This window comes from Vitis riparia, chromosome 7 (genome assembly GCF_004353265.1).
Source record: "Vitis riparia cultivar Riparia Gloire de Montpellier isolate 1030 chromosome 7, EGFV_Vit.rip_1.0, whole genome shotgun sequence".
NCBI lineage: Eukaryota > Viridiplantae > Streptophyta > Magnoliopsida > Vitales > Vitaceae > Vitis > Vitis riparia.
The window spans coordinates 17,231,610-17,255,575 of NC_048437.1; the positions used below are offsets into that span (position 1 = coordinate 17,231,610).

The 23,966-nt window shown below is 33.2% G+C and overlaps 1 pseudogene; it reads right to left on the bottom strand.

The window, feature by feature from the left end:
* Positions 1 to 264: 264 nt before the first annotated feature.
* Positions 265 to 12,191, bottom strand: LOC117918101 (annotated as a pseudogene).
* Positions 12,192 to 23,966: the final 11,775 nt, after the last annotated feature.

Here is a 23,966-nt window from a genome sequence, read left to right on the forward strand (position 1 = left end):
TTCCACACTTTTTGATTCATGTTAAGCATTTCTCTACTTAGGCCTACGTTTGGTGGCTAGGAATTTACAAAAAACTGATTTTAGCATTCGAGTATTCGGTTATATGGGATGATCTTAAGAACTGAACTTGCTGCCCCAACAGCCTAGGCACATACCTAGTCCACTTACTAGCTCATATTCAAATCCCATTTTTCATAGCTACTGTAGTTGCCACTCCTCCATGCCTCTACCGCATTGCTTCTGCCACCCTCTCAATCTCGCTCCTCAACCCCTCATTCCAGCCACCGTTGACAGAGTCCAGCTCGGCTCCAAACTCAGCCGCATCGTCCACCTCACAATGCCTTGCGTAGTGTCGCCGGTGGACACTGTCATCGAATCTACCATGGCTGTGGCCATGGCCACTATCGGCAGCGTCGGAATCATCCATTCCAACAACTCTGTTGCACAGCGAGCGACGTTGGCCTGTTCCACCAACTTGTGGCGTGTTCCCTTCAAGTCGGATCCAATTGTGAAGTCCTCATTCGATTCGGTGGGTTCAATTTCTAAAATTCCATCCTTAAATGATTTTTCAAAATTCCGATTTTAGAAATTAATTTCCAAGTTTCAAAAATTTCAATATTCGCATTCATTTATTTAATTATTATTCTTGTTATTGTTATTATTCTATTTATTTATTTACTTTTAAAAAATTCCATCCCTAAATAATTTTTCAAAATTCGATTTCTGACTTTAATTTCCAATTTCAAAAATTCCAATATTCATGTTCATTTATTTAATTATTGTTTTCGTTATTATATTATTCTATTTATTTATTTATTTATTTCTAAAATTCTATCCTTAAATAATTCTTCAAATTCCGATTTTCGAAATTAATTTCCAAGTTTCAAAAATTCCAATATTCACGTTCATTTATTTAATTATTATTTCTATTATTATTATTATTCTATTTATTTATTTTTAAAATTCCATCTTTAAACAATTTTTCAAAATTCGATTTCCAGATTTAATTTCCAATTTCCAAAATCCCAATTTTCACATTTATTTAATCGTTATTATTTTCGTTATTATTATTATTTTTTATTTAACGTATTTATTTTTTAAGAATTCCATCTTTAAATAATTCTTCAAAATCCTGATTTCCGAATTTAATTCTCAATTTTCTGAAATTCCAATTTTCTAATTTCCGAACTTAATTTCCAATTTCCAAAATTCCAATTTTCACATTTATTTATTTATTATTATTATTATTATTATTATTATTATTATCATTTTATTTATTTATTTTTAAATTTCCACTTTGAATGATTTCCAAGATTCCAATTTATATAATTTAATTTTCATAGTTTCTACTTCTCAAATAATTTTCAATTCCAATTTCTTTCAAATTTAATTTCCAAAGTCCCAATTTTCATAATTTAATTTTTAAAATTCCAAACTCTCAAATAATTTTCAAAGTTCCAATTTCTTTCAAATTTAATTTCCGAAATTTCAATTCTTAAATTTAATTTGTAAATCTCCAATTCTCAAATAAATCTCAAAATTCCAATTTCTTTCAAATTTCATTTCTAAAATTCTCATTCTTAAATTTAATTTCCACAACTCCAATTTTCAAATAATCTTTGAGACTCCAATTTTCAAATAAATTTCAAAAATCCAGTTTTCTCTCGAACAATTTTAATTCCACTATAATTTTCAAATAATCTTTTGGTTATCTTAATTTCATATAAGCAAGAATGAATTTTCACAATTTTGAAATCATAAAATTTGTGAGACCAATTCATAAAAGATAATTAGGCCTTGGTGGGGGCCCAACATCAATGAAGTTTTACTTAAAATAAAAATGAACTTGAGTGAAATGTCATGTGTGCCATTGGTGATTTCATATTCTGTTTGGTGATGCATGTGATACATTTTACGCTCCTTCTTATGCACTAACCCCATTTCATGATAGTGCGTTACTCGCTTGCCGCCAAGGTATGCACCCATTATCACTCTGACCATTTTCCATGCTTTGTTTTGGCTCCCAGTGTATGATCATATTTTGGTATCCACATTTAATCAATCAATTGTCACACGTGCTTCATTTTATTAGTAGAGACCCATTTTTTTAAGGGACTTAGAGGGATGCTACAGTCTTTACCGTACCTTCCCAATAAGTAACCTGACCCTCGAGCCTCGATTTGGTTTTTCACAGACCACCTTTTTCAAACAAGGAGTCACACTTAGGGTTTTTTTTTTTTTTTTTTTTTTACCATTTAAAAAAAAATAAAACAAAAATAAGTGGCGACTCCAAGTCATTTTCTAAACAATAAATCATTTTTTCATAAATAAATGAAAATAGAGTTTCGCCATCAAGTGGGAACACATGAGCCAAAATGCGGGGTCCATAGTTAGGTTTGATGTCTTATTCATGTAATCGGATATTTGTTTGAAATTTGTAATTTAGATGAATTCACTTTTGGAGATGTATTTATTCTTAAAGGTAATTATTTATTTGGTCGGTCAAGTGATGAGACCTCTAACTAAAAATTGATGTTAGAACTCTTAGTTGTGAGATGTTTCAAAATTATTCCAATATCAAGACATATCGGAATTACAGCATGCAATACATGCATACATACATACATACATATATATATATATATATATATATATATAAATGAATTTGATTGATAAGTCATTTGGAAATTATTATCCTTAGTCATGGATTGAGGGATATTTTTAAATTTGATAAGGGGAATCTCTTAGAAATGTAGATATTCTCAAATTTTGTTTACACCTATTTTCATTGAATTTGAGTAGTAGAGTTGTGAGTTGGAGTTAGAGTTGGTTGAATTAAGTAGTTGTTATTGGGCTTGAAACCGAGTCATTACCAACTATAGAATTCTCAAATTTGATCTTGGCCATGGTCAAGGCAAATAAGACTTGGTTGAGTGGGTCCAGTCTTGGCCAAATACTTCAAACCATGCAGGGAGAAGGCTATGGAAGATCATAAGAAGTGGCCGATGAGGAGTTCCTTATATAGGTTATCTTCTTTTTGGCTGGAAAAGGGCAAAGAGTAAACATTAGCATCATGGTGATGTGGAGATAGGTTCAGCTTGAATATATAAGCTTTTATGGATGGGTGCAAGTTTTGTAGGGGGAAGATATTGGAACCCATATCATGGGGCTTTTAGCCTTTCATGATTTGAATTTCTATGCTGGCGTAGATGAGGTAGTGGAGATGGCCTCCAGAAATGGATGATTCTCAGTAAAATCTTGTACTTTAGGAGAAAGAGGTGGACATTTCCCATCATCAAATTTGAAGACCTATGTCTCCATAAATGACTTATGTCTCTTGAGAAAAACTTGGCTACGGATTACCTGAAGCATGGAGGATAAAGTTTGGTTAACTAGTGGTGGTGTATGTGCAAATTGAATGAGGATCGTGTCATACACTATCTCTACTTTCTAGGACTTTTGATAAATGTATAGCTAATAGGGGAATTAATTCTTAAAATGTCATAGATTGGAAAATAATTCCAATTATACGACACTTGTGTACATGTAGGAGTGAGAGTAGAAAAGCAATTAGTATTTTATATTTTAAGAGAAGCAAACCCATTTTCTTCTCTACCTCAAAACCCATTTTCCCGCAGGCTCACCATGGAGTGGAGCTCCATGCATCAACATCGATAGAAAGGAGGTGAAGTGCAAATCCGAAACACCATTGCCTCCAAGTGTTTTTTGTAAGTTTTGTAGTTATGTTCAATAGTGTGGTTATGTTTGGTTGTTGAGAAAGTGTAGGAAAGTTGAAAAAAAAAAAGTTTTCATTTTTTTTTAACAATAAAACTAAGTAGACTAAAAATTATGGAGAAAGTTTTTTTTTTTTTTTTTTTGTGGTTTCGCTTGTTGTGATTATGTTTGGTTGCCAAGAAAGTGTGGGAAATTTGAAATTTTTGTGGTTCTGCTTGTGGGTTAGCTTGTTGTGATTTTGTATGCTATGTAATAATATTTTAACTGTTGCATTGGCATTGTATTTGTTATGTCTCAAACTATGACCCAGTTATTGATTAACTGAGACAACCATTAGTTGTGATGTTGCTATGGTGTTGGCTCATGTGACAATTTAGGAAACAAAATAACACATTTTTGGTTTTGTGTTTTATGTTATTTGGTTTTTTAAAAAATAAAAATAAAAATCTCAAGTCTAACATATAGAATGAAGCATGAAATTTAGTTTTTTTTTAGACAATTTGATATGGTAATAATCATATCATATAGGAAAAATTCATGAAAACGAGAGAAAATAATGTTATGAAAATTATGATAATTGTTCCTATTTTTTGTTTTAAATATATTTATTGAATAACTAGGTTTAGACCTATCTTAAATTAACACTTGAATTTGTAGCTCAAGTATAAATTCTTGTTAGTCCTAGTTGACATTTAAATTCCTATATTTTATTATTATAATTTAAATATATTTGTTAAATAACTAGGTTTAGACCTGTCTTAAATTAAATTAACACTTAAATTCCTAGCCCAAGTATAAATTCCTATTGGTCCTAATTGACACTTAAATTCTTATATTTTATTATTATTATTATTATGTTTTAAATATATTTATTAAATAACTAGGCTTAAACCTGTCTTAAACTAACATTAAAATTCGTAGCCCAAGAATAAATTGTTGTTGGTTCTAATTGACACTTAAATTCCATCATCATCATCATCATCATCATTATTATTATTACACTACAAAACATTGCCATTCTCATTCTTCTTGGGTTACTAGTAGATGGAGTTGTAGTTACTGGTAGCATATGTCTAGATTGGAGACATGTATGTTATTCTTTATTAGTACTCACTCCTAGAGATACAGACATAGATGGGCAGCGCCTTTATCTTACATGGTTGGGTCAGAGCTTCCTTACTTTGGCACTAGATGCTGATGAGGAGTTTATTCGATGTTATACTAGGGCTTATATCTTATAGCTTATTAGAGGTTTTCTATTTTCTGGAAAGTCTAGTGATAAGGTGCATCTTATCTTTTTACCCCTTCTAGAGGATTTTGAGATTGTTGGTAGGTATAGTTAGGGTAATGCATGTTTAGCCTGGCTTTATCGACAGTTGTGTCGAGCCTCTTAGATTTATACACATGATATATTTGGCCCACTGATTTTGCTCCAGTTATGGGTATGAGAGAGGTTCTCATTTATTGCACCTCATCATTTACATATAGCTCCATATGATGACGAGTTATCTCCACCTCTATTGCCCATTTGGTATATATTATAATATTACCATAAATTTTACTATTATGAGGATACATGCATAAACTTAAATTATATGATTGATTTATTTATTTATTTTTGCTTTGTTATTTTATTTTTATAGTTGGGGAGATGAGTTTCGTACTACTTCAATTAGCATGCACGTCTTAGCTCAATATAGGCACCATCTTGATCGACTTATAACATAGATCGTACTCCAGTTATGGTGCACTATCTCACCTTTGATATGTTTCCATATAGTTGAATGGCATAGATCTGATCGAGTATTGCGGCAATTTGGATTTCGTCAAGGGATTCCTTAACCATGTGATAATGAGTCAATCTTACATAAATGTGATTTGAGAGGTAGACATGATGTTGATTGGACTACTCAACATGGAGACTACATTCAACGTTGAAGCTCTAGGCGTGAGCATATTGCTAAAGGCGAGATGATTATAGGTCTACTAGTAATTCTCATGTCTTATCTTTTTATTAAAATTTATTTTATTTTTATAAGAATTTAATTTATCTCCTATTTGACTTACAAACTACCAACATACATCAGATATATGATATTGCATCTCTAGATGATTTGCGCATTCATAGACTGTGTACTACTACATTAAAGGCCATACATGAGATGGATCGCTTAGATGCTCTATTTAGTGTTGATGCTACTACATAGCTTTAACCTTATTTAAGAGATGTACGACCCACATAATGAGGGCCTCATAAGAGGGAGATTAGGCATACACCAGTTGTTGTCCGAGTGCGACCATCGACTGACACTAGTCTACCACCTCATCAGCAATTGATATTATCCATTGCTCGATCGGGATGAGTACGGACTAAAGGGGGAGGGGCTCATAGAAGAGAGACTAGGCATACATCTGTTCTTAGAGATGCACCATCGACTAACATGAGCCTGCCGCCTATTGAGAAGACTCCTATTACACCTATGGAGGTGCCATCTACCCCAAATGTAGTACCACTTTTTGCATCATCACCACAACCGATAGAGGCTACATTGGTTGATGAGAGTTAGTTCATATAACAAATGATGATGAGCGAGGAAAAAAGAATGATCGTGGTCGAGGACGTGGTAGGAGACATGGTCGTCGAGCTCATTGAGGGGGGGGGGGGGGGGGGGGGGTTACATGTCAGCCCCATTGAGCCAATAGTGGAACATGTGTATCATGGACATCCACAATGGAAGAGGAAGGCTCCTTTGTGTGGTACACATTGAGGATGTTACTACATGACTTGAATTTTAGATACTGTTAGTATTTTGCATATCATTATTTTGGACAAATACTCAAGATGTATATTTATACTTGTTATATTTTGGATTGACTAACTTTTTATTAACATAAGTTCTATAGTATTCTACCTATTTTGGACTTATTTTACACAAAATAGTATTGTTACTATTTAGGAAAGGTGTTGATTTAATTGACATTTGGTTTACTTGTTTTGATTGGTTTTGGATTGAAATGTCAAAATATTGATTATAATGTATACGAGTGACAAACTTTAAACATATGGTTTTATACAGGGTTATACTAATTAAAAGATAGAATTTATTTTTTTTTCTTTTTTCGAAGGTGTCTCTTCAAGAGATACCTTTAGTATAAATTCAAAATTTTTCACTGTGTATGAAAATTGTGAAAGGTGTCTCTTGAAGAGACACCTTCACCTTCGGTATAAATCCATTTTCTTTGGAATTGTAAAGGAAGACAAGAGACACCTTTAGTATATATTGGATTTTGTGGAATTGTGGAAGGTGTTTCTTCAAGAGACACCTTCAGTATAAATCAAAATTTTTAGAATTGTAGAAGGTGTCTCTTCAAGAGACATCTTCAATATAAAATCAAATTTAAGAGGCATGTAGTATAAATTAAAATTTGTGAAATTATGGAAAGTATCTCTTGAAGAGACACCTTTAGTATAAATCTAGATTTTTGGGAATTCTAGAAGGTGTCTCTTCAAGATACACCTTCAATATAAAATATTCAAGTGACTAGTATAAATTAAAATTTGTGAAATTGTGGAAAGTGTCTCTTGAAAAGACACCTTTAATATATATTGGATTTTGTGGAACTGAGGAAGGTATCTCTTCAAACCTTCAGTATAAATCAAAATTTTTTGGAATTGTAGAAGGTGTCTTTCGAAAAGACACCTTCAATATAAAATCAAATTCAAAAGACAAATATAAATTAAAATTTGTGAAATTGTGGAAGATGTTAGCATATATTGGATTTTGTGGAATTGGGGAATGTATCTCTTCAAACCTTCAGTAAAAATCCAAATTTTTTGGAATTATAGAACGTGTCTTTTGAAGAGACACCATCAATATAAAATCAAATTTAAGAGGCACGTAATATAAATTAAAATTTGTGAAATTGTAGAAGGTGTCTCTTGAAAAGACATCTTTAGTATATATTAGAATTTTTGGAATTGTGGAAAGTGTTTCTTCAAAACACACCTTTACTATAAATTCAAATTTTTTGGAATTATAGAAGGTGTCTCTTGTAGTATAAATTCAAATTTGTCAAATTGTGGAAGGTGTCTCTTGAAGAGACACCTTTAATATATATCAAATTTTGTGGAATTGTGGAAAGTGTCTTTTCAAGAGATATCTTTAGTATAAATCTAATTTTCAAGAATTGTAGAAAGTGTCTCTTGAAGCGACACCTTTAGTTTAAATTCAATTATTTTAAATGCATATCAAGAATTTGAAAATTGTGAAAGGTGTCTTTTGAAAAGACACCTTGCATGTGGCAAAAAGTGTTGTAAATCTATCAATATTTTCCCAACTACCATTTTTTAAGAATTATTCTTTGAAGTTGCTATAGAAGCTAAAAAAAAACATAGTTTCTACTTTGGTCGTCTGGAGTGTTTTTCTTTGTGTGTGGCATAGAACATAGCTTTGATCATCTGTTTGATGCCAACATATGACATAGTCCATCCTATGCCCTTCCAAATAATGAAATGAATAACTGAACATAAATGGCCTACCATGGCTAAGATAAACATATACAATCTATTGCAATATGTTATGGAGGAAACAAAAAGGCAAATAGAGCCGCAAACTATAGGTTCAAACTATGTTTCAAATTATACCAAATCAGCTTCTGTTGTACTATGATAAATTCCAAAAACCTTTTAAAAAAAATTAACTTAAAGGAAACCTAGTTGATTATATATCTAAAAAGTATATGATGTCAAAACAAATCAATCTAGACAAATTGCTGATAGGTTAGGATAAAAACTGTTGTTCTCTAGGTTCCCTTTCCCCTCTAAAATTCTCTTCTTTACTGAGCTTCCATCTTTGAAATAGTTACACTTCTAGAACAGCTCTCTGGCTTGTCTTTGTGTGAATCTAGCTCTAACACTTTATGATGAGTGGAAAATGCGGGTAGATTTAGGTTTGGTAGGGGCACAGTTTTGTTGGTGAGCATGGAGATAACAACTAACATTGTAAGCCTATTTGTTGCACTCTCCTGTACACACAAGAGAGCAATATGAATGCATCTCAACATTTAGGTCATTGAGTAGGAATCCTCTAGCATTTGATTCACTAGCTCCAAACTAGTACCTTTTTTCCATAACTCCCAAGCCTGTTTCTAGTTCATTTTAGGGTTGATTTACTAACGAGGTTGGTGTGAAAATTTTGGAAGGTTACACCGTGTGTTGTTGATAATAATGTAGAGATAAATATGAGATATAACAGACTTACATATCCTGCCAGGTTTTATGGCAATGACACTGTGATTATGATAAAAGCTTTTGTTCTTCCGGCCGATCACCATCTTCGATTGTCACGCCCCAAAACCCACTCCAAGGGCATGACAGTCATTTCACACCTCAAGCTCGAAGGCTCAAAGTGGAAACGACACAAACTTTCATCTTATAATTGGAAATTTCCAACTACCAAATTGCTGTTCAGAGTAGTAAAATAAATAAATTTTAAAATCTCCAGATATCAATTTATAAAAACTAACACATCAACCTAAGTGTTATTGTCCAAATAACTCCAAACTCAAATAATTCAAAAAGGAAATAAATTTTAACATCTAAACAAATGTCCTAACAAGCCAATTTTCCATCCTAACCATCACTTCTCGCTCGAATTGAGGGTACATGGAAAATTATCAACAAAGGGGGATAAACTCAAATCCTAATAAGGAACATTAACACAATTTCATGGATAAAATATTTTCAATTACACTTACAAATAGGAAATATAACATATACTCTTTTTATAAAACTTTTGAGTTAAACATGCTAATACATTTAAACTGTTCAACCAAACATTTTCATATATAGAAAAATCATTTCATATCCATTTCAAATCAAATATGTTTCAATTGTCTTAACTCAGGTTATTAAATAACAAATAGTGCCTAGTTAAGTGGGACTTTACAAATGGGTGGCTAACCTCAATTGTTCCTTTTAAGATAGACAAAACCAAATACTACTAGTATTAGTAATCTCTAACTAAACCCCTAGAGGCTGGGGTCCAAATCTATTACATTCCCCACCATGAAAATGTAAAGGTCAACTATTATATCCTGTTGACAAGGCCTGAAAAGTCAACTATTATATCCCATTGACAATGGCCGAAGAAATCATAGTCAAATTCTTTATTTTATTTATTCAACTTACAAAAGCAGTATATCATATCTCCACAATTTTCATTTTTCATAAACAAAGAAATTGCTTAAATATTTTTTTTTTATGCAAAACATATATTTGATCCATGCATGAAAAAAATAAAAATAATATTTTTACTCATTTCAAAATACAATATAAAAAGAAAATTATTTTCTTTTACAAAATTTGCATTAATTTCCCTTACCTCAAAAGAAGTCCTCAAAAACCTTGGAGGAAAAACAATTCTGGAAAATCTACTCTTCACCTAACATAACATAAAGAAATAACTATTACTATACATTTGTAATTATAGGTTTAACAATCCTAAGTAAAATTTCTACATTGATTTCCAATGCCTTTTTTCCATCCATCCAATGCACATGCATCCTACTTTATTTTTATTATTATTTTTCTTTAGCCTAACACACCTACATGTACATGCACAACATGCACTTTCAATTTTTTTTCTATGCATTCATTTTTTACTGTTACTTTCTTTTACACTTCCATAAATCCGTAAACCCTACATTTTCTAGCTATTATTGAGTATAAGAACTACAAACCTATTATTATTATTATTATCAACATACATATATATTCTTTTCAATACCCTGCATCCCACCAACTACAAAAATTCAACTCTATTACTCCAGCGAAACGATTCCACTTTAACCAATTTCTTGCACATAGTTTTATTTCATTTATTTATTCTTTTTTTCCTTACAAATTGACACCCCAACATACAGTGCATCAAAACCTTTATATGTGTATAAATTATAACACACCTCCATCCTTTAGAAGTCACGATTCTCTCTCTCTCTCTCTCTCTCTTTCATCTAAAAACTTAAAATTTCCCAATTTCCAAAAATAAATTAACCTATAATCTTAAGTTTCTAATATTTTGATCTTAAAAAAATTTAAAACAAACGAGCCCTAATCTAAATTAAAAATTTTCAAAGAACATCTAATGTGTTCAAAACTAAGTAATGAATCCAATATATTAATCTAGGGTTAGAATCTTACCTAGAAAAATTTGAACTTCAAACCCTAGACCTTCAAACCTTCAGGCCTACGTTCTTCAATTCTTTGATTTTTGGTTAATAGGGTTTTCTAAATAAAAAAGACAAGAGGAAAATTTAATTTATACCTAAAATTATTGATTGTAAAATGACTCTTTTACCCTTAATGAGTTTAATTAATTAATTTCTAAATTATTTTTTTGCCCTTAAAGTTAATTTTAGGGTGTTACACCAATAGTAGGACCCCAAAGCTATAAACATATGATCTCACTGAGAAAATTCCTTCCATGGCATACTCGGGTGGCATGTAACCACTGCATCCACAATAGAAGGTTCAGAACATTAGATTGAAAAAGAAAGCAGATAGATAAAGATGAGTCATGCTTACTATGTTCCAACAATCTTATTTGTATTTGCTTCTAATGCATTTTGCCCAAAAATTCTAGCCATGCCAAAATCAGAAATTTTGGGGTTCAAGTCATGATCAAGTAGGATGTTACTTACTTTTAGATCTCTATGGATAATTCTTAGTCTTGAATATTTATGCAAGTAAAGAAGTCCTTATGCAATCCCCTCAATGATATTATGACATCTTTTCCAGTCCAATATTGTTCTTCTAACAATATCTGAAAATTTGGGTGAACATAACTCAACTAGAATATTGTTTCAAGAAGAAAAAGATAAGAACATGAGAAAAAGTTATGCGGATAAAAGGAAGAAAAAAAGGTAAGTATTCAAACCAAAGAGGAAGAAGTCCAAGCTTTTGTTGGGCATGAGCTCATAGATTAACATCTTTCTTCTCCCTTGATGTAGCTACCCAAAAGTCTAACAAGATTCATGTGTTGGAGTTTGGCAATCAGTATAATCTCATTTTTTAACTCCACCAATCCTTGTCTAGTGCCCCTTGAAATTCTCTTCACTGTTATTTTTTGCCCCTCGGGTAGTTTCCCATGCAAAAAATAAGCCATAATCCATAAGGAAGCTTTAATTGAGGTACTAAAACAAAGAATGCCCTATTCCTATTACATGACATGGCTTAATGAATTTATAATTACCATATAAACCGGGCCAAAACCACTATTTCCAAGCTTATTTTCAGATGAAAAGTTATTAGTGGCAGCCACAATAGAATCAAAACTGAACGGTTTGAGATCATGAGCCCCCCTCTTTTCATCATGTTCAACATCTTTTGAATCACTAAAGCTATTTGAAGTTGTCAATTCATGCAGCATAGCTTCCTCCATTTCTCTTTCCCCCATTATTCCACAAGTCGCAAGTTCAATTATCCAACCCATTAACAAATGGCATTACTATCATCAACAAAAGTTAAAAAAAATAGTACCTCTAGATTTTCTCCTTAAATAGTATAAGGAGCCTATAAGTTAGAAGACCACAAGTACCACTCCTGCAATAATGACCCATATCCACCAATTGTTCCCTACATAAATAGAAGTTGATAAATTTTATGGTTAGAGGCTTAGAGCGGAATTGAGTGAAAGAGAAAGAGAAAGATCAAGGGTCTTTTATGGTCTTGATATAGCTCCTCGATTGGTATTTTGAATTTTTTTTATCACCTATTAGGGTTGTAAATTCGGTAAAAACGTTGGATTCATCAACTACTTTGCTTTGGTTACTTTAAGGAATACAAAATACAGAGAAACTCTTACCCGTAACTTATGATGAGGATAAACATAGAGTTCCTACTAATTTGCATCACCTACGTGAGCTTGTGTAAATTTTGTACTCCAAACCAACATCCATTTCCATTGGTATATAGTATTGCAAGTAGTACAAGAACAATCATACCTGCATATAGCTTGACAATCACTAAGGCCCAAGCTTGAATTTTCTTTTATTGATGATGGTGATCCTAATATGCGAACCGATTGCTTCATGAATTCGTCTTTTCTAGTCCTGCAAGTGGGTGGGTTTTGCATTGCACGCCCTAGATATTTCTCATACCCATCGCACACATCGTCCTTCATAGATACAGGTTTGTTAGTGTTAGAAAATCCTTCTCTTGAAATACCTACTCTGAAACAAATCCATTTGGAACCGAATAGTTAAAGTAAATCTTGTTTTGTTGATTTTCTTGCAATGATTCCTAGTGAAGAAATTAGAGAAAAACAAAAGAAAACACACATATTTAACATGGTTCGGTAGATTGCCTATGTCCATGGGAACAGGAAGGAAGACTTTCACTATATCAAAAATTAGGGTTACATAAAAGGGTATTTATACTAATCCTTAGGTATTGAAATTACAAAAATACCCCTAAACCATACTGCCGGGGGGGGGGGGGGGGAGGGGATTGCCCCCTACACCCACCCAACCTATCGTTTGCCCTTAACAATAAAAATACAAGCTTAAATGGCAAATGTCGTCGTTCCTTAAGCATTTGCCCTTTTTTCTCCATATATGTCTTTCACTCAATATGAGCCACATACTACAACAATCTGCACCTTGGCGAATATTCACCCTCTTAAAAAAACGAGAAATATAGCTTATAACTCCACCTAGGACAATAGGTTGGGGCATCTCCTATCTAACATCTGGAGACATTAATCAAGTTCAATCAATGCTTGAACTTTTCTATGGTAAGAGGCTTTGTCAATAGGTGTACTGCATTCTCAGAGGTGTGAACCTTCTCAAGTAACAATTCACCAGAAGAAACCAATTCCTTGATCTTGTGAAACCTCACATCTATGTGTTTGGTCTTTGCATGATACACATGGTTCTTTACCAAATAAATGGCACTATGATTGTCACAATATAATTGAACTCCACCTTGCTGAATACCCAACTCCTTGACAAAACCTATAAGCCACAATGATTTCTTTGCAGCCTCAGCTATTGCCATATATTCTAACTTAGTAGTAGATAGTGCAACTAGAGACGGTATCATAGACTTCCAACAAATAGGTCCCCTACCAAGGGTGAATACATAATCTGTGGTAGACCTCCTGTCATCCAAGTCACTTGCATAGTATTCATCAACATATCCCTTAACTGAAAGATCACTCTGTTGTCTACAAAACATGATGCCATAGTCTATAGTACCCCTTAAGTATCTAAAAATCCACTTGACTGCAACCCAATGTAATCTTCTCAGATTTGATAAAAACTTACTCACCACACTAACAACATGTGAAAAATATGGTCCTGTACAAACCATAGCATTCATCAAGCATCCCACTACACTTGCATATGGAACCTTTGACATGTCTTTCACTTCATCATTTGTCTTTGGGCACTAATTAGTAGACAATCTAAAATGATTCGCCAAAGGTGTACTTACTGGTTTTGCATTATCCATGTTGAACTTCTCCAACACTCTCTTGACATAGCTATGCTGAGATAACCATAATCTCCCTAAAGCTCTATCTCTGTGAATCTCCATCCTAAGAATCTTCTTGGCCACACCTAAATCCTTCATGTCAAACTCCTTACTCAAAAAAACTTCAACTTATTAACCTCAATCATACTTTTTGCAACAATTAACATATCATCCACATAGAGTAATGAAAAAATAAATGAATCATCATTTAGGCTCTTTACATAAACATAAAAACCATACTCGCTTCTCTTGTAGCCAATCCTGATCATGTAGGAGTCAAATCACTTGTACCACTACCTTGGGGACTGTTTCAACCCATAAAGTGATTTCCTCAATTTACAAACCAAGTGCTCCTATTTAGGTTGAATAAACCCTTTTGGTTGTACCATATAGACCAAATCCTCCAAAATCACCTTGAAGAAAAGCTGTTTTTACATCCATTTGCTCCAACTGCATGTCAAAATGTGCTACCAAACCCAACACTATCCTAATGGAAGTGTGTCTGACCATGGGGGGAAAAATATCATCATAGTCAACCCCTTTCCTCTATGAGTAGCCCTTTGCTACTAAACAAGCTTTGAGCTTTTCACCATTTTTTCTAAAACTGCTTCTTTCTTCTTATACACCCATTTACATCCTATTGCTCTCTTCCTATTTGGAAGCTCCACCAACTCCCATGTCTGGTTCTTATGCAAAGACTACATATCCTCCATCATAGCACCTATCCATCTACTTTTCTCTTGATTGTGTATTGCCTCTTAGAAGGTAGTAAGATCCTCGCTACTAGTAATTAGTGCATAAGAAACCAAATCTTCAAAACCATACCTAATAGGTGGTCTGATAGTGTGTCTGTGTCTGTTTGTGGCTATATTGTGGTGCTGCTGATCTTCTGAACTAGAGCTCCTTGTATTCCAAGCATGATCCTCTAGATCATGGGTCTCTAATTCCACTTGTATCAATTGCTCGTTTCTACTGCAATTTTCTGGCTCCTGTTTCTTTTCTTTCCAAGTACACTGTAACATGATTTTATCATTAAAAAAACCACATCTTTGTTGATTACCATTGTATTTGCCTTTGGATCCCAAAGCTTGAAGTTTTTCACCCCTTTCTGATACCCTAGAAAAATACACTATCTAGACTTCGCATCAAGCTTCGATCTCTCTTCATTAGGAATGTGTACGTAGGCTGGGCACCCAAACACTCTCAAATCAAAGTAGTCTACCGCACTACCTTTCCATACCTCCTTTTCTACTTTCCCACCTAATGTTGCCTTAGGTGACTTATTGATCAAGTAACATGCCATGTTCACTACTTCTACCCATAATTTCTTTTCAAGCCCTGCATTCAATCTGAGACACCAAGCACTTTCAGCTATTGTTATGTTCATCCTTTCTACTATTGTGTCTTATGTACTAGGAAGTGTCTCTTAATCTCATGTTGTTCACACAATTCCGTGAACTTTGAATCTATATACTCAATACAATTATCTGACGCGAGGCATTTTATCTTCATCTCTGTCTGGTTTTCTACTTCAACTTTTCACAACTTAAACTTGGCAAATGTATCTGAATTGTGCCGTATGAAGTACACCCAAACCTTTCATGAGTAATCGTCAATAAAACTCATAAAATACATATTTCCTCCCAATGATGCTATCCTTACTGGTCCCCAAACATCTGTATGGACATAGTTAAGAAATCCATCTGTCTAGTGTGTGGCTATCTTGAACTACACTTTATTCTATTTCCCAAAAACACAATACTTGTAGAAATCAAGTTTACATGTTTGATGCCCTTTAACAGATTTCTTTTATGAAGCTCTATCATTCCACGCTCAACCATATGCCCTAACAGCATATGCCACAAGACTGTACTGTTTAACTTAGACTTTGCGGTTGCAACTCCATCCACAACCGTGGTACCTAACAATTTATAAATATTTCCTGCTAGCTTATGCCCTTTCATCACTGTCATAGCACTTTTACTCACCTTCATTATTATACTTGTAGACTTGTTACTAAACTCGTTATAGTCTAAAGTCCCCAAAGAAATCAGATTCTTCCTTAAATCAAGTACATGTCTAACATCACACAATGTTCTAACAACACCATCAAACATTTTAATTATGATATTCCCTATTCCAACAACTTTAAATGAAACATCATTACCCATTAGAACAAAACCACAATTTACTAACATGTATATGTTAAACCAATCTTGATTGGGTGTCATATGATAAGAGCATGCTGAATCCAAAATCCAAGAATCTGTAAGACGATCTGAACTGGATGAAACTGACAACATATCACCATCACCACTCTCTAAGTCTTCTTTTGCCACTACATTTACAGACTTTGATGAACCCTTTTTATTTTCAGATACCAAGCCCCCGTTTTTTTTTCTCTAGGCAATCTCGTTTCATGTGCCCCCTTTTTCCACACTTATAACATTGTGTGTTCTTTCTCTTCCTGGATTTAGATCGAGATTTATTGTTACTTGATTCACTCCGAAAATTGTTTCTCCCACATTCCTAATTACTCTTTGCCACAAGCCCTTCACCCTTAGAACTCTCATCATTGGTTTTTTTCCTCTAATTAAAACCTAAAAGAACACTTGTGATTTCCTTCAAATCAAGTGTTTTTTTCCCCCACATCAAAGTTTTAACCAAATTTTTATATGTAGTAAAAATAGGTAGGGAATTCAGTAACATCAACGCCTTGTCTTCGTCTTCGAACTTCACATCAACTCGCTTCAAATCACTTATGATCTAATTGAACAAGTTGATATACTGGCTTAGATCTGAGTCCTCTGCCATCTTAAGACCATACAGTTTCTGCTTAAGAAACAACTTTTTTGTCAACGACTTAAACATATACCAACTTTCCAATTTCAACCAAATTGTTGTTAGTGATTCCTAATCCATGATATGGTATATCACATCATCATCCAAACAAAGCCTGATAGTTGCCATAGTTTTTGCTTCCAAATCCTTCTAATCTATGTTGTTCATTCCTTCTGGTTGTTTTCCGTATAATGCCTTCACCATACCTTGTTGCACTAACAAATCCTTAACCTTCCTTTACCATAGACTGTAATTCCCAGATCCATTGAAATTGACTATGTCGAACTTCGCAGAAGAAATCCCAGACATCGGAACCTGGCCCTCTAATACCAATTGTTGATTTTCTTATAATGATTCTTAGTGAAAAAATTAGAGAAAAACAAAAGAAAACACACAGATTTAACGTGGTTCAGTAGATTGCCTACGTCCATGCGAACAGGGAGGAATACTTTCACTCTATAAAAAATTAGGGTTACATAAAAGGGTATTTATACTAACCCTCAGATATTGAAATTCTAAAAATACCCCTAAACCGTACTGCGGGAGGCATTGCCCCCCACACCCTCCAACCTATCGTTCACCCTTAACAATAAAAAATATAAGCTTGAATGGCAAATATCGGAGTGAAACAATGGAATTTGCCTTTTTTCTCCATATGATCCACATACTACAACATGTTTGCATTCGAAAACCTATTAAAACTGTAGATGTTATTATAAGGGTCAAAGCCCAACCAAGGAATGAACTCAAAAGCTCCTATATTTCAAGGTTCCACTGCTTCAGTAGGTACCCTCTCGACGTTTCATCACCAATTCTGTGCCATTCCATTCTAGAGTAAAAGTCCAAGGAGCAACCACTTGTTTGTTTATCCATGAAGTGACCGTTTCGCCCAGTTTTCAAGTTGATTGCCAGTTTCATCCCAAGCAGGAGGGTGTTTGTAGGATTATCGAAACTTTCCCCAAGCAGAGTAGTTGTTGAGTTTCTGGCTACTTGATTGGAATTCAGGACAATTGGATCACCCCCACTATGCATGATCATCAATTTTCCATCTACATCCAGTGTGAGGTTTGCATCGGTACAGGATATAGGCTTGTCTCTGTTAGCAACCCAAACTTTCTCCTTTTGAGCATCAATAGTGAACCATATTCCTAAATAACTGCTAGATTCTAGGCTGAAGAAGCCTAAAGTAAAGTCCCTTTTGTAGAAACCAGTAATTTTTTTTAGAATTGAAGCTCCTCCCTAGGTTTGACGGTGGCTATCTATGCACTAGAAATGTAAGGCAGTACTCCCAACCACATACATGACAAACATAGAGACAAAATTGCATTGCTAAGGCACATGCTACTTTCCATTTCTGCTATTCCAAGTTTTGCATGTCTATGCTTTCATGCTTTGTCTTCTACGCTTACTAGTCTAATTATGGATATTGCTTGGAGAGTATGGACATGCTTCTCCTTTGTCCATTTTTTTTTTTTATATAAATGAATCTCTTGAGATTCATTTCAAGTAGGTAGGGGAGAATTTTCAGCCTTTCTTTGGAAAACAGCCTAGTGCCAGATTTTGGGTGGGGACCAACTGATGAGACTTGAGAGAAGGGTAAGCATTTCTGTTCCTTTTCTTTGGGCTTTCTTGGACTTTTCATCACAACATTATCAAGGAAAAACTAAAAAAAGTTTGAAGAATAGCTCCCTCTTCTTATTATTATTTTTTTTCTCTCTATGGATTTAATTTGTTAATTTTTCTAATTAGAGATGCAAGAAAGATAAGGTTGGGTAGGGCTCCCCATCCCTATTCCATTTGAGGGCATGAAATTCCCGCTAGGGGAATCCTGGTTCTGTGCTTATTCCTGAATCTTGGAATTCATATTCAATTATTTTCTTAAGTTTTTGAAATATAAAATTATGTGTATTATATAAACAATCAAGGCAGGTTGGTTGGGGAAGGGAGTAGGACCTCATCCCCACTTTAGGTTTACTAAAATTTTCTCCAATCTCCATTCTGACTTTGATTATCATTTCGTACTCATTTTATCAAGGTGGGGTCCCCACAGGAATTCATCCGAATAGTGTGTTTTTTTGCTTGTCATGCCATTAGTCATCTAAGCATTCATCTCGTGATATTGTCTAATAAAGATATCTGCATGTGGGATTCGTGAATTTTGCATTGTAACACAATCACCATGTTTAGGCATTGTCTGTTTATGTTGTAGATGAAGCAAGATTGCTACAATTCATGATTCCAAATATACATAAATACATCGTATGAATGAGAATTATGGTCCAAATTGAAATAAATTATTAAACATGTACCATTTTATTGGGTAGGGTTTTTTTATTTTAGTCCCACAAGTATAGGTATCATATCCCTTGAATTGTGCAAATTTATTTTCATATCTAACTTTTAACATTGTTTTTAAAAAACACTTTTATTGCAATATTTAGTAGTAATGAATTAAATAAGTAATAATAATTATCTTAGTACTTAACCTTAAACGTGTTTAATTAGAGGCTAAAACTAGTTTAACGCTAATCTTATATAATTATGAATTAAACTTTGATTAAGGTTAAGTATGATTAGTTAACAATTTAAGCATGTGTATTAAGTTCTTGGGGGTCAATTAGAATTAAGAAAACTTAAGGGACTAATGGGCAATACAAAACATAAAATATCACAAGTAAAGGGACTAAGTTGCAATTTGGAGAATTGGTAGTTAGTGGCAACCTTAGAGCTTGCCACCTCATGCATGCTAGCTTAGGAATCACTTTATAAGGGTTGCTAGCCCTCATTTCCAACCCTATCTTTGCAGCAATTTGGTAGGTCTAGAGAGAGAATCTAGAGAGAGAAAGTGAAGAAATCAAGGTAAGGAAGAAGATAAAGTTAGTGATTTTAGTAAATTTAGGTTCCAAATGATCTTTTAAAACAAATTAACAATATAGTTTGTTTAAAAATTGAGTTTAATTAGGTATAAGCATGTTTTTATTATAAATTAAAGTTAATTGGGGTTTTAAGTATTTTAATTTAAGTATATTTTGACAAAATAATAAAAATGCTTGTTTGTTTAGTTTGCTTTAATTGAAAAATAGATTAGTGAATCATGTGATTAATTAGGTTTATTTAAACACTTGGAGCCTACTAATGGAATAGGTTTAAGGAAAATCAGAATAATCAATGTATCCTAGTTAATTGGGAATATCAGTATGCATAACATAGATTGTTTAATTCACCTTAAATTTGATTTGAAAACCTAGGTAGTACGCAACCCTCTGCACGCCTCTGAAGAGACGGGGCGCTTCCATGCAAGGTGGTCATCACCTCCACATATGCACTACCTCGACATCTCAGGGGGTTTCCTATGGTGAAACCTCTCAAAACTCTCAACACTTAGTAGTCGACTAAAGTGCACAATGAGTGGTGTGGGTGCATCCGAAAATCCTATGAAGGTAAAGTGGAAAAAGAAACACACTAATCACACAAATATCCATGAAACCTGGCTCTGGGCTATATAGGTCTTCAAAGATTGGACTCCAATCAACATCAACATGTCGGCCTCCTCTAGAATGCTCCCAAACATCGATATAGCCCGTCGCTAGACCCTACTCCTAATCGCTAGCTTGGTCAAAGAGAAAACAAAGCAACAAATCTCATATCAAATACGAGATCAAGGAAAACAAGGTCGACCGAGACCAGGGAGTTGGAGGTAAGGGGATAGATGTGTATCCCACACAGACAAACAATACATGCATCACACAGAGGAAGAGCAGTCATGAACCAAGCAGTCATGCAAAGAACAGGTATATAACTCATATCTACACACAAGCTAGGCAAAAATATGATAAGCAAGATAGGAATATAACAAGAATAGACGATATGTCGAGATAAACAAGATAATATATAACGAATAGAATCAATCATGCCAAGATGAATGAGATATACAAAAATGAGAATATACATGTCCAAGAAAGCAAAATAATCATATAACAAGAAAAGTCAATATGCTAAAGTAGGTAAGAGAATCAATCGATGTAATCAACATGTCAACATCACAAATGAACATAATAGCCAAACATATCAAAGCTCTCAACGTGTAATCAACAACCAATCATACCAAGACACATAGAGAGGGGTATCCATTGATCGACCAATCAAACACCACCTTCCCCTCAACTCGAGTTCAAGTTTAACCCTCTAAAAATCCCCAGTGGAGTCACCATTTTATGGACCCCGCATTTTGCTCGATGCGTTCTTACTCAATGGAGAGCTCGATTTTTATTTTGTTTGGTGAAAAATTGATTTTTAGAAAAAGACTTGGAGTAGCCACTTATTTTTGTTTTATTTTTAAAGGGAAAAACAAAATAAGAAATAAAAACCTTAAATGTGACTCCTGAAGGAAAAAAGGGGTCTGTGAAAAACCGAGTCTGGGTCCGAGGGTTAGGTTACTTATTGGGAAGGTATGGTGGTGAGTTGTAGCACCCCTTTAAGCCCGTATACGTACGGCCTCTACTAAACGAATTGAGGAAATTGTGGCAATTAATTAATTAATTATGGATACTAAGAAAAATAATCAATATACAAGTAATGGCGAAAATTAATATGCACAAAAACAATGATGAAATCTAATTACAAAAATACACAAAATAAATAATAAGAGGATTATGCAAAATGATTTATTGAATTAAATAAATAAAAGATATTAAAAAAAAGTTTTAAAGAAATTTCAAAGGATTTTATTAAAAATGATTTTGAATTAATGATTTCCATTTATTTACTTATAAAAAAGAATCAATTTATTTTCTCAATTTCAGTTGTATTCAATTTTCAAAAAAGTTATTTACACTTATTGTATCAAAAGAATTTATTACAAAATTTCAATTTGGGCACAAAAATTATTTTTACTTGCTTTTACTAGAAAATGATGAATTTTTATAATTTTATTTACAAAAGTATTTAGATTCATTTTCATTTAAAAGAGTGACTTTTATAAATTATTTAAAATGACATAACTTTATTTGCAAAAGAAATTTTAATTAAAAAGAAAAACAAAGATTTAAATTCTCTATTTCTGATAAACACTTTTAATCTCATTTTAATTAAGGAAAAAGAATTCATTTGAAAAAATATTTTTAAACAATTTTACTAAAAATTAATTTTTGGAACAACTTTATTTACAAAACAATTTTTGGACAATTTTTATTAAACAAAGAAATTTTTTAACAATGTCATTAAAAACCATTTTTCGAATTCTATTAAAAACAATTTTTTTGGATTTTTCTAAATGCATTTTTCTAAATAATAATAATAATAAACTTTCTTTTATTAAAAAGAATATTTTAAAATTATTTTTTTATTAGAACATATTTACCAAATTATTCCTCTCATTTAAACAAAATTTCTAATTTGTTAATGTTCAATTTTGTACATACTCAATAAATATATACGAACAAATATTTACAAGAACTAATTAAAATAAAACCAAATAAAAGTGGGAAATAAAATATGTACCCAAATAAACTTACAACAAGCTCCATGCATCATCAATTCGTACTCAGCCAACAAGATTGCAGAATGGGTCCATGCAAAAACAAAAATAGCATAAATGTAAATATCCAGAAATGTATAAAATCCCAAACAATTATTCAAACCCAAATTCCAATTTCAAATTAGTCTCATAAATTTCGTCAATTAAAATGAGCCCAAATTACTACAGGTCTTAACCCAGAACATCCAAATTAATAACAAAAAATACAAACACAATCAACCAAACCTAAAATTGGATAAATTAAAATAAATTCTACTAGACCTAAATTTAATATTTTATAATCTAAGCCTAGTTTAATATACACCACAATTGTCCCATGTCCAAATTAAACAATTCAAATTGGCCAAGCCCATATCAAATATTAAAATAATCCAACAAATCACACCCACATTGTGGGCCCCAAAATTCACATCAATTAACAAGCCCACATAAAAAAAATACATGGTCAAGAGAAATAATATTTCAAACCCAATCAAATAAGCCCAAACAAATAACAACTTAACAATAGGCCCAAGTCCAAATAAACAATATGCAATTGATATAATCCAAATATCCCCAAATTAATCACCAAATACAATATCCCCACAAACCCAAATTAACAAATTTCAAATTAATTCACTAACAATAAATGAAATCAAATTACGTATTAATCTACCAACAACAAATTAATCCCAAATTTCATCTTGATTCAACAATCCAAATTTCACAAACAATAATTAGTATTAAAATAAAATAAAATAATAACAATAACAATAACAATAACAATAACAATAATAATAACAATAATAATAATAACAATCACAATGATAATAATAATAATAATAATAATAATGGGAAATGGATGAGATGGGAAGGGGGTCGCCGATTGGTAGTGGCTCGCCTGGGGTGACTAGTTGGTGGCCCTATCGGCGACAGTGAGGGTGGACGGGTTTTCGAGAAGCAAAATAAAATAAAATAAAATGGGAGGAAGAAAATGGGAATGGAGGGACGCCGAAAAAGGCGTCGACTAGAGTGGGCGTTGGGATCGTGCTATTGGAAGGGAGGTATGGTGGAGTGCTGTGAAGGAGGAAGAAGATGGAGAAGGAAAAAAAAAATCTAGGGGCCGGTGTGTGGGAGTTCAAGAGGGAGAAGAGAAAAGGAAAAAAATGGGAAGATCTAAGGGTGGGGTGCTGGTCGTGTGAGAGTGAATGAAGAGGGAAGGCCCAAGATGGAGAAAAGCCTAGGGAGCTCCAAAAATTAGGGGGGCGGCTGTCTTCCTAGTTAGGGAAGAGATAAGGGGAAAAAAAAAGGGGGAGGGGGGAGAAGTCTTGGGAATTGGGG